Raw genomic sequence first — 13,410 nt, forward strand, 5'->3', positions numbered from 1 at the left:
TTTCAATTATCCGAGTGCCAAACGAGTGTATGCAAATCAATAGGGTGGTGAAGTTAATCTTCCCTTTTACGGTTGTTAGATGTTCAAAAATAGCCCCCCATCTTCTTTTAAGTTGTTGTGCAAGATGCTTTGTATCTTGCCATCTTGAAGGGGCACAGTTCGGGTCGATCGGGTAATTCTAGGGTTGACTAAAAGTCACTATGTTGTTCACGGTAAACCAGGGAATTCCGGGGTCAACTGTGACTCGCTGTGATGATTCACGGTCGATTGTCGGTTGACCGTGGTACGACCATCGGTTTTGCTCGGATTTGGGGTATTTAAATCTGTTTTTAGATAATGGTTTTAATAACACGAGTGTTTTCTCTTAATGAAAAAGGATTTTGCTAAGGGATGTAGTTTTTACACTTATAAGGGCTTGAGAAAGGATTTTGCTAAGGGATGTAGTTTTTACACTTATAAGGGCTTGAGAAAGGATTTCTAAAGGGATCTAGGGTTCCTAGAGGTGCACATTGCAAGGGGAGAATGTGATATCCTGTAATTGAAGAAGGTTAGTGGTGTGTGAAATTGTGTGTGGTGGTGGGCCACGGGCTATGCACAGAAGCTTAGCAGATTCATATAATGAAGGTTATGTCCTAGAAGGGGGGTGATTAGGATCAAATAAAATTTTAGCCAATTATAAGACGTAATTGCTTACTTAAACTAATATGCAAATTAAACTAAGTAAAATAATTTAACACTAAAGCTTCCAAGCCAATAGTGGGTCCAATCACATAAACTATAAATCATATTTCAATGAAGCAACTAGTATTTTATTTTATTTTAATTTTTTAATTTTTAATTTTTTTTTCAAAACTTTCCTCCATTCATATTCAAATCTTTACATTCAGGCCCCCTTAACAAAAACAGGGGCCTATCATGGAAAAGAAAAGAACAAAAACAAAACTGCACAAAATTTCAACAAGATCAACCAACCTTAACCGAACCCAACCCCACCTTATCGAGAAAAATCAATCCCCTAACCTGTTGAGGGAGATCAAATTTTCTATCCTACCATCCAGAGGAGTGAGATTCACTCCCCAGACGAGCCATAAAATTGGCTGACGAGTTTCCTTCTCTCATGACATGTCTGAAGATGATCCTCCCTCTCTGCTTCATTTGCTGAATCCTGTATAACCACGTCTTCCACTTCCAGCCCGGTATCGCCAATCCATTGAGCATCTCTACAATCGGCCTCGAGTCCGATTCTATTATGATTTGGGAAAAACCCCTTTGCAAGCCAAAGTGGATCCCGTCATGCATCGCTCGTAATTCTGCCTGAGTATTCGAACCGACCCCGTAGCTAGCCGAAAATGCAAACAAAAAATCACCATTCTCCCCTTTACACATACCACCCCCTCCTGAACATCCTGAATTCCCTCTGGTTGACCCATCTACATTTATTTTAACCCAACCCGCAGAAGGTTTTTCCCATTTGATCACCATCGTTTGGCGACCACTCCCTAGATTTGAAGGTGACCCCCTTGTTCTTCTCTTTGAAGACTGATTTGATCCCAACTCTTCAATCCTCTCGCCCTAACGCCAGATTTTGGAGATTAGTGTTCTTGGATCCACTATAAAACTATCAAAAATTACAGCATTTCTCGCATTCCAAATTTCCCAAATGGTAATGCACAGAATAAGCATTTGAGACACCATTCTCCCTCGTTTAACAGCCGCTGCCACCCACCATTGTGCTAATCTGCCTTCAATAGATCCTGTTGCCATAACATTGATGCCTAATAACCTGCCGACCTCCCCTCACACTCGATGAGCTAATCTGCTAGCAACAAACAAATGAAATAGTGATTCCTGATCGTGCGACTGGGTGTCTTGAAGTGAATAGCACACACACACACCTAGAAGCAAGATTTAACCTCCTGGTCCACCGATACCGCCTTTTGGAGAACTCTCCAAACGAGGAGGGAGATTTTTGGCGAAAGTTTAGCATGCCAAACCCATTTAGACCAACTCTGATCGGGGTGAAGAGTTCTATTCATATTCCAAGCTGATTTTACTGAGAATTCTCCCGATGGATTGAAAGGCTAAATCGGATTGTCAAATTCCCCTGAAGTGCAGAAGCCGACCAGAAACACATAATTGATAACGGTCTGTGGAAGGAGCATCCATGCCGCAGAGGGGGGGAGAGGACCCATTGGACCAAGTGCTTGATGTACTTGTAAGTTCTGCAAACTATCAGGAACCTCCACCCCGACAAGGTGGTCAAGGGGACCCAGCCCGGACCAATTCACCCTCCAAAAATTGCAATTCCTTGCTGTGATCTGCCACTGAACTCTAGAATCCACCACTGGAATGAGCTCTGTAATTCGTTTCCACAACAGAGAAGAGGTTCGGGTTGACCAGGTCATCATACCTGAGGACAAATCACCATTATGCTTGGCTGACATGTATGATTTCTAGACATTTCCTTCTTTAGCAAATCTGATATTCCACGCCATCTTCAATCGAAAAGCTTTCATAATGTCAGGCAGTCTTCTAATTCCAATTTCTCCTTCAGCGTTTGGTAGAGCAATCACCTTCCAATTTTTTCAGTGACATTTCTGTTTCCCTTCAGACCAACCCCAGAAGAAATTTTCCATATGCCTCTCTATGGACTTCAACACCTGTAATGAAATATGCACTGCCGCCATGGAGTGAACCGGAATACTCGCTAGCACATTCTTAACCGGAATCAATCTCCCAGCCTGGGATAAAATTTTGGCTTTCCACCCATTAATACGACCCACCACTCTCGTAATAAGAGGGATAAAATCACTCGCTTTAAGTCTGCCTTCCGCTATTGGAACACCAAGGTAAGAGAAAGCTCCCGAGGATCTACCAAAACTAAGCACTGTTTCAATCTCTCTGGTTCTAGCCACCGACATCTTCTTAGAACAGAAAAAGGAACATTTCTGAATATTAATACTTTGACTTGAGGAGGCTTAGAAGATATCTAAAAATTTCTTTGTAGCTTGAAGCGAGGTTTTGCTCTCATTTGTAAAAATCAATGTATCATCCGCGTACAACAAATGTGAAATGTTTGGACACCCTCTTCTGACCACAAATGGTTTGGAAATTTGCTAGTTAATCAGATTTTTAAGACCTCTGCTGAGCACTTTAGCTGAAAGAATAAACAAACTCGGAGAGATTGGGGTCCCCCTGCCTCAATCTCCTAGAAGATTTAAAAAATCCTGCTAACTCACCATTTATAAGAACTAAAAACCAACTGTTTGCCCAACATTTTTCAACCAGTTGAATTCATTGCTCGCTGAAACCGAATTGATACAACACCTTCTTGAGAAAGATCCAATCCACCCCGTCATAAGCTTTGTCTATATCCAACTTCAACACTATATTCCCGCCTCGGACTGGCGTTTTTAATTCCTTGAACAATTCCTAAGCTAGCGCAATATTTTCGGATATGGCTCGGCCATGGACAAAGGCTCCCTGCTCTGGCAAAATCAACAGTGGAAGAACCTAGCTGAGCCTGGAAGCAACTATCTTAGCAAAAATCTTATACAAATAGTTGCATAAACTTACCTTACGATAATCAGAGAATCTTTTAGGAGCAGCTGATTTTGGAATTAGGAAAATGATGGTTGCTGTGACTGACCTGGGGAGATTTCCTCCCTGAAAGAAGAAGCACTACCAAAAAAACGATCAACGGCTACGGACTATGTTAGTTTTTGGCTACGGATATAAACCGTAGCTCAACTGCTACAGCTCAAATTCGTAGCTAAAAGTCCCAAAACCGTAGCTAAAAGTGACCACCTTCCCACGTCCATCCAACCTGCATAGCCCCTTGAGGGACTCTACGAGGCCCATTAAAATTCGTATGCTCCATCTAATACGTCTATCCGTTTTGAAAAATAATGTTAGGGCAAGATCCAAAAAATGAAGTAGATCGAATGATCAAGTGGACCACACATTAGGAAACAGTGGAGATTAATACCTATCATTGAAAGTTGGTGTGGTTCAATTGGACAAAATGTTTGTAGATTTGTTGGGCTCATTTCCTATAAAAAAATTTCAAAATTAATGAATGGAGTGGATTTGTCAAATGCATCAAGATGGACCCCCCAAATAGAATAAAAAATCCGTCCGTCTAGATCCCACCAAACGTGTGAACGCCGAGGGCTGGTTACGGACGGAACAATAGCTACGGCTTTATGAATTTTTAGCTACGGCTTTAGACCGTAGTAAATCCGTAGTAGGTACAAAATGCGAAAACCGCGCTCCTTTTTCTTTTCCCCCTCTCTCAAATTTTTTTTATTTCGCTCTCACGTCCGTCCCTTTCTCACTCACTCTCACGTCCGTCCCTTTCTCTCTCACTCTCAATCTCCCACTTCTCTTTTCTCTGTCTCTCTCGATCTCCGGCACCATTGTTCCTGTCCCTCTCTCTCTCTCTCTCTCTCTCTCTCTCTCTCTCTCTCTCTCTCGATCTCCCGCACCATTGTTTGAAACAGAAACATCATCATCGGCATTCCTTAGATTGCATCGTCAGAGAGGATTTTGGTATGCGTTCTTCTCTCTCTCTCGATCTTCGGCCCCTTTTCTCTGTCTCTCTTGATCTCCGTCACCTTGATTCATTGCAAATCAAGCCTCATCCCAATTTATTGGATGATGAGGCTTGGATGATGATGAGAAATGCTACAATAAGTCATTGGACTGTAGTAGTCATCCAACCAATGGCATGAGAAAGGAACTGTTCACTCAAACAAGAAGCATTGGTTGACGGGCTATTGAAGACAGAGCCTAGGGAGTGGTCATGGGATGATCAGAAATCTAATGGTGGGATTTCAAAGTGGGATGGGTTAAAAAATCAAACCTCAATCATAGCAAATGCCATGCAAGGATAGAAAGTTCTTTGTATGATTACCTATTGCCTGTGGAGCCTTTGTTTTTGAATCTTAATTGCACAGATGGGTTTTCCGAATTTGTTTGCCTATATACACTCATGGGGTGGCACACCAAATCAATGATTTCAATTACTAGAACTCATATGAAGTGTTCTATATAGCATTTATCTTTATTTCAATTACTAGATCAATGTTTTCAATCACATGATTTTAATGAATATGAAATTTTTGTGGAGTTGGTTGTTAAAACATGCAGGGGAGTTGGTTGTTAAAATGTCAATGAGATGTGATTTTGTGGAGTAGTATATTTTCAGTTTGATTGTATTCTCTCTCTATCCGTTGATGGAATATACTTTCAGGGTATATTGTTGTTTGATACTCACAACAGACTACTATTTTGTTTGATGATGCTGAAATATTAGTAAAGGGTATTGATGTCAACACCCAACCTGATTGATTTGCTTACCCTCCATTTTCCATTTTGGGCATTCTAAAGAGTACATTTGTGGTAATATTTCAAGACCCAAAATTGAAAATAGGGTGCAGCTAAATCAATTGGAACAGGCGTTAATAGCGACTCCCCTGGTTAATCCAATAACCTACAATTGATTGCTTTCTTTCAACTCAAAAGGAATGCCATAAATTTATAGTAGCCGCATGAATCCCTACTTTTAAGGTGCTGGCCCACTTCAACCACTCATGGTCCCACTACCTCTTGTTGCAATTCCTGCTTTCTTTCATTTCTGGTAATTAAATCACATATATTCAACTCAAAGAACTTTGCTACGTCAATATAGTAGTTACACAATTAGAATAGATAGCTTGAATAGGGAACTACGAAAAGGGAACTACGATTTTAAGTTTCTTTAAAACAGAAACAAGGAACCAAATAAGCAAAGTAGGTGTGGGAGCGGGGAACCATCTGTTTCAAAATGTTGTCAAGTATAAACAGCTAGGAAGCAGGAGCAGCACGCTGTGTGACTGTGTCTAAAGAGAGAGAGAGAGAGAGAGAGAGAGAGAGAGAGAGAGAGAGAGAGAGAGAGAGAAGGATCCTACAACTCAGGAAAAACACAACAGTGCAGCATTTTGAGTTTATTTTGAGTCGAACATCTTTGGAATCTTTTCTGCATTCTTTCTTGCTAGAATTGTTTCGGCCATAACCAATTAATTATGCTGTAGGTCTTCAAGTTGTACCATCCATTGGCCTTGAGAGATTTCTTGATAAGCACGACCTACCAATAGATTAAGGTCTATTTGGTTGACGTTCATCTGGCCAAGCTGATAAACAATATTCTTATCAATGAATTGTTTGATGCACCGTTGAATTCTTGATAGAAAACACTTAAAAGGGATATTTAGAACCTTTCCTTGAAATCCCTTATAGAACCTTCCAGTCTAACCATTTCCATCATTTTACTTGGAGCCTCAACTAATAATACAACAATGGTGGTGGCCCGCATTGGGTTTTAAGTCTTCAAAGATCTCTTTTCATGGCAACGAAGGAACTTTTGCCTTGGGTAAGTTGTTGTGCTTGTATGGATGCTAATAGATGATCTTTTTTCATTGTGCATTGATAACAACAATGAACCATTTCTGACTAGCATTTTAGCTAAGTACTTCAAAACTCTTTGGTGTTTTAGTTGATTTCAAATCAAGATCATAGATGCATGTGTTTAGAATTATATTCGTGAATGAGTGAAAAATACTTATTAATTATTTTTTTGGTAAGGTGCAGGTTCAAAAAGGTCCCTTTGGTTAATCGGGTTTCACCTGTAATGGATAGGGAGTGGATAACACTAAGTTTTCTATGTAAGTTTGCTTATTCTATGTACTGCTATGAATTTATTAAATCTATACATGCTTTCTCATCACCGTGCCTTCTTTTCTTGCAGTTCTTGAAGAATTCTTTCATTTAAGACTTGATTTCTATGTAAAGAGAAAGGTGAGCTTTGATCTAGGCCCCCCATTTTTTCTTTTTGGTAATTGAGAAGATGGTAGTATTGACTTGCTACTTTCATGCAGAAAGTAATGTTGGATAATCTTGAAATAAAGCTGTTGAGATTGTTTAACAAAGTCAGATTCATCATTGGGGTGGTAGAAGGAGAGATTATTGTGAGTAACATGAAGAGAGTAGATCTGGTCCTCGAGTTACAGTAGAAGGGTTTCACACCGTTCCCTAAAACCAAAGGCGTTGATACCAGCGAGGCAATGGAAACAGAAGAAAATGAAGAGACACTGGAGGTGGGAATAGTTGTAAGAGCAAGTGATTATGAGTATTTACTGTTGATGCCGATTGGATCTTGTTGTTAATGAGAACTTTAAATAGACATATAACTATTATTATGTTGGCATTGTACTTTTGTGAATGGAAATGAATGATTGTGTTTGATTAAATGAATGAATGATTTATCAGGGTGTACTACAATGGTAAGAGCTGCCATTACTAATTAAATTTTCTATTAACAACAAGCATTAGCTACGGCTATTCACCGTAGCCCTTTATTGAAACCGTAGCTCTTGCTAAAATTAGCTTTTTGCTACAGTTCTCATTCTACTTTTAGCTACAGATAAAATCTGTAGCTGTATGTAATTTTAAACTACAGACAATATTGCTACGGATTTATTCCGTACCTATACTTTCATTAGGTACGGCTACTAACCGTAGCATTGTATCTGAAAACCATAGTTGTTGCTAATTTCAGCCTATTGCTACAGTTCTTGCCCAACTTTTGGCTACAGATATAATCCGTAGCCGTAAATCCTTGACTGCTACAGAAGCAATGGCTACGGCTTTAATCCGTATCTATTTTCTTTGTAGCTACGGATTTTAGCCGTAGCCATAGCTTTTAGACCTATGGCTACGACACCAATGGCTATGGTCGTGCTACGGATTTTAACCGTAGCCAAAGGCTTTTAGCTACGGTTTTTATCCGTAGCCTTTTCCCTATTTTCTGGTAGTGAAGGAAACCGCCTGTTGTATGTCTTGATCCACTACATCCCAACTTGACAAGAAGAAATTAGTTGAAAATCCGTCAGGACCAGCCACACTGTCCACATAAATTGATAAAACTGTTACGCGCACCTCATCCATGGACAGAGAAGCCATTAACATGTTGTTCTGCTCTTGTATAACCAGCTGGGGAATGTAGCTAAATAGGACGTCATTCGCTGTACAAGAAGTAGCACTGAACTATTTCTGAAAATACTCTACCGCTGCTGCTTTTAAGTCTTCAGGATTTTCCACCGAAAGACCTGATTCAAGCTCCACCTTATGAATGATTGATTTCCTTTGTCTCTCCATCGCTGTAGCGTGGAAAAACTTCATGTTCTTGTCCCCCTCCGACATCTAATCCACTCTCGATTTTTGCTTCCAGAAATTTCCTGCTTTAGCTCCAGTGATTCTAGCTTGAGTGAGATTGAATTCCTCTCCAGTTGGAGGTTTTCAAATTGATTTGACGCATCTGAAGGAGCCTGCATTCTATTTACCAGCTTAGCCAAATCACTCTCTGCTGTCTTCAACTACTCAAAAATATCACCAAACACCTCCTTGTTCATATCTTAAGATCATTCTTTACTTTCTTTAGCTTCGCTATTACATTAAAAATAGGATGTTTAGAATTGACCATTCTCCAAGCCTTCTTAACCACCCCAAAGAAGGATTCCTCTTGTATCCACATTCGTTGAAATCGGAATGGTTCTGGGCCACCATTCTGCGGCCCAGGAAAGCCCAGGAGTAGTGGGGCATGATCCGATTAGATGAGAGGAAGATGGGATACTTGAAATGTCACGCCCCAAACTCGAAAACCGGGCTCACAAAATTTTCGATCGCCAAATCCGGCGCCGACAGCCTCCGTAGAACCCCATTCTCGGCTCCCAGCGCCCATTCGCCAGATTTCGATCCTGGGATGCTACGAGGAGGATTTTCAACATTAGTTTGATTCATAATAAGCATAACCAAAGGTATAACCCACAAACAACAACCAAAAACTCCATCACATTTTCACTATGATTAAAAACTTTACAATTACAATGAGCATAAAGGGAAATACAATGATGATGAACAAAACTCCAAAATAATCTGCCACGTGCTCAAGCCTCAGCGCTGCTGCGATCCAACGTCACATGTACGCAACGGTCATGCATAAGCTTATAGAAAGCTTAGAGGGTGGTGAAAGTGTATACTCAAGGTGGTAATGCAGTTATGCAGTATCAGAGTAATGCGGAACATGCTGATGAAAAGCCAAGAATACCATTAGCCGTACCAAGGCCATGCGGTGCAAAACATGAATAATGTCGGCCATACCAAGACCATGTAATGCGAAATGCAACTCAAGCATACAAATCCTCATCTAAGTCCACATATCGATACAACTCAAAATCTGGAATATCACCGGGGTCTAGTACACTCCAAGCAAGATTGCCGCCCCATCGCGCGCAATAAGGTGAGTGAAAAAGACCTCACTATCCGCCTACCAATATCGGGCTCGGCTCGTCAATAGTGGACCCATTCCTCGAGCTGGTCAGACTCAGCCCAGCATTGCCCCCTACTCTCGGGCGGGTAAGGCCGCACCCCTTTCCAACTGACCACGACACAGTGGAAAGCGCAACCGTCTGGTAATCGGCACTCGGTGCTCATGCACCCACTCGGTCTAGACGTTGGAGCAACCTCTTGGTACCATAAGAGTTTAGGGACTTTCACCCAGGGATATCGATAGCACCCCATGTAGAACAATATTTCTAGTATCCAATCCTGCCAACCACGATACGTCAGTGGAGGATACGGCCCTGATGTCGCTAGGGCGTACAGTAACTATATCACACAATGCGAATGCATGAATCACACTATCCAGTCATACAACAATCTTGTGCGTATCGTGCGTTCATGTAGGGCAACACCGCCTATCCGGGAGCCCCTAAACAATCTGACTGAAGGCATATGCTATGATCAGTCACTTCTCATATCAAGCATACATATGATGCGTATGATCATGAGTTATGGAGCTATACTACACATGTTATAAAGTAATACACTATCCTTACAATGCAGATGGCCTAGATGGCCTACACACAACAAGTATGGGCCAAACAATGGGCCCTAAGGAGAGTTGTTATGTGAACATTTAACCAACATTATACTTGCAATGTGGACGTCAAACCAACATTGCTCCCAAGGCACGACCGTCATAAATATCATTACCTAAACCATGTTGGGATCACACATTGCAATGGACCTTAGGTACATCCCATTGGGCCTTAAATACATCAAATGGGCCAAATCACATGGGCCTTATATTCACCAAGTGGGCCACATCAATGGGCCACACCAATGGGCCTTATGTGCATTGCAATGGGCCATAACCCGTGGACCTTAGAATGCATCAAATGGGCCTAATCTCATGGGTCTTATGTGTATCAAATGGGCCACACCAATTGGGCCTTATATGTACATCAAATGGGCCTCAACCCATAGGCCCCAATACATCTTAATGGGCCTTAACCCATGGGCCATAAATACATCTAATGGGCCTTACAACATGCCAAGGTGGGGTCCACTTGGACTATAGATCTGGCCCATTCTCTAAGCCCATGCCATAAAATAACCTTTTTAAAATGGATGGACAGATTGGATGCAGCACCTGCCTCATGGTGGGGGGTCCACATGAAGGCCAACCATCACATATTTTATATAATATAATATATATTTTATATATAGTATATACAATATTATATATATATACACACACACACACACACACCCACACACACACGCACACGCACATGCACACACACACACACGCACACTCACACACCCACCGTTCCCTGGACGGTGGGGACAGAACACATATATCATAGTGGGCTCCACCGTCGGCCTGGATGGTGGTAATAAAACACATATATCACTGTGGGCTCCACGTGGGGCCCACCATAATGTTGATACGCCATCCAACCCGTTGATAAGGTCACGTAGACCTAGATGAAGGGTAAAAAAAAATTTCACCCTGATCCAAAACTTCTGTGGACCCAAAAAGGGTTTCAAGGGCAGACGTTTAATCCCACTGTTCCCTACGGTGTGGGCCACCTGAGCTCTAGATCAGGCTGATTTTTGGAGTAGGCCCACTTTAGGAAGTGGCCTACACAATGAACGGAGTGGATATAAAATATACATCATGGTGGGGCCCACGACAGGGCCCATGGGTTCTTGCTTTCCGCCCTCCAGCTAGTGCGCAGGCAGCGCCTGCTGCCTTCTGACATAGCAGCAGTGCCTGCTGCTGTTATATATATATATATATATATATATATATATATATATATATATATATATATTATTTTCTAGTTTTTCTACGGTTTTGCTCATGGGGGGCCCACATTAGGTGAATCTATCCCGTCCAATGGCCCTCCACGGCTCAAAACAAGCAAAATAAGCCCAATATTGGGCCTGTTTCGGTGTATAGAAACAACAGTGGGCATTTCAACGGTAAACCCGCTGTTTGCCATGTTATGACCGGCCTGAAAGTCTGATTGGTCCCATTTTTCGGCTCAACGCCTAAAACGAGCTTGGAAAAGGAATGGATGGCGTGGATTGATTACATACATCGAGGTGGGGCCTATAAGAGTGGGCCACCCCAAATGCTTGTTAACAAGCTAAAATATGTGTTTTCCCTTCTTTTTTTTTGTCCAGCGTCCAGGGATGCTGGACGGTTTGGCAGTCCACATGCATTGGTGTGGGCCCTGCCTAGGTGGGCCACCAAATGATGGATGGTGTGGGTACTACACATATAAGGTGGGCCCCACTTATAAATGGTTTGGATAAAATACCTACCTCATGGTGGGGTCCAACCTAATGGGCTACAAGACCATATTAACATAAGAAGAGAAAAAAAAGAAAAAAGAGAGGGAAAGAGAGAGTGGGACATGCGTGATGGAGGGACCCCGACACTATGGGCCCTCCCTTGCAACCAAACATACATCAAGTGGGTCTCATTACACATGGGCCCATTAAATCAAAATCCAACGGTGGAGATCCCTTCTCCACTAAAATAGACGGTCTAGATGACCCTAGGTATGTAAGGAAAATAAACATCATGATGGGGTCCATGGAGAATGGCCCCATCATGGAATGATCATGATGATCCAAGTGGGCCATCAGCCACATCTTAGGGTCCAAAGTGAGATCCAAACCATTGATCGGTTGGCCACACTTGGCCCATCTAAAAAAAGATTAAAACTACCCTATCAAAGCACCCACCGCTTGATCTTCTTGCTCCCTTGGCTTCCTTAGCTCTTTGTGCTTCTCTTTGATGGAGGAAGATGAGAAATGGATGGCTAGGATGGGAGATCTAGGGATGGAAAGGTGGGCCTCACACATGCATTTTTCTCACCATGGGAGGGCTTGGACGTGAGGCTCTTAGTTGCTTAGGAATGACTTTGAAAATGAGAGAGAGACTTGTACAGAGAGAGGGATGGGTTATAGATGTGTTGATGTGGTGAGTGATGGGTGTAAGAGCCCTTTTTGACTTTTGTGGCAAAAGTTGTAAGAAAAGTATGGGTTTTGTAAGAATTTTTGACTTTTGGGGCTTGCTTGAGAATGGGTGAAAGGTGATGTGTACTTGACATGATGGGATTGATGGGTTGATTGATTGATGTGACATCTTGTAGAGATTCTCTCAAAATTCGCACACGCGGCATTTTCCTCACACCGAACGCTGGCCCACATCTCCTAACCACGATATCACCTTGGCGCGCGAGTCGCGGCATTGGAACCGCGGTGACGACACGGTCGCTAAGGTACAAGTCCTGGGTTGAGTCGATTCAGGTTGATGGCATGTGAATCAGGGTCGCGTGCAAATACCAGTTAAGGGTCGAAGGTTGTCGGAATTCAACCGGGAAGACCGCGGAAGTCTATGGAATGGTACGGTCTAGGATAAGGGGCTTACACTAGGAAAACAAAGAAGCCCATCTCACATTGATGAGAACCTGGTCTAGCCTCGCCCACACCCGAGAAGTACTTGACTGGTTATTGCTCAAAGTAAATCTATTGCCGCTAAAACCCGCATCCTGCAGCCCCGCCATATTAATAGCATCAGCAAATTCCATGGAAGAAGCACGATTCGCTGGCCTCTTGCTTCTCCTTTCCGAGTCATTAATGATTGTGTTAAAATCTCCGCAAACTGCCAGGGACCTAGCACCGAGGCCGATATGGTAGCAAGATCCAAACAAAGAGATCTCCTCAAGATCCTAGCACACCTGACATAGACGAAAGTAATATAAAATTGAGAGGGACAACTCTGCACTGAAACAATAATCGACACACATTGGTCAGATTTAAATATAACCGACAATGACACCGAAGCCTTGAAGAATATCCAAATCTTTCCACCCTCATCACCGTTAGAACAAGATGAGTGAAAGCCCAGTAATAGCCCAGTTCTAACTCTTTTCTCCTCCCCCAACATCGGTTCAAGCAGAGCCATTATCCAGGGATCATGTTTCTTTATCAGTTTTCTCGCAGTCCTTA

At 42.3% G+C, this 13,410-nt stretch overlaps 1 pseudogene; it reads left to right on the plus strand.

Moving 5' to 3' along the window:
* The window catches only part of LOC131248278 (uncharacterized), a 50,143-nt pseudogene that overhangs the window by 6,815 nt on the left and 29,918 nt on the right, over positions 1-13,410 (plus strand).

This window comes from Magnolia sinica, chromosome 1, assembly GCF_029962835.1.
Source record: "Magnolia sinica isolate HGM2019 chromosome 1, MsV1, whole genome shotgun sequence".
NCBI classification, from domain to species: Eukaryota; Viridiplantae; Streptophyta; class Magnoliopsida; order Magnoliales; family Magnoliaceae; genus Magnolia; species Magnolia sinica.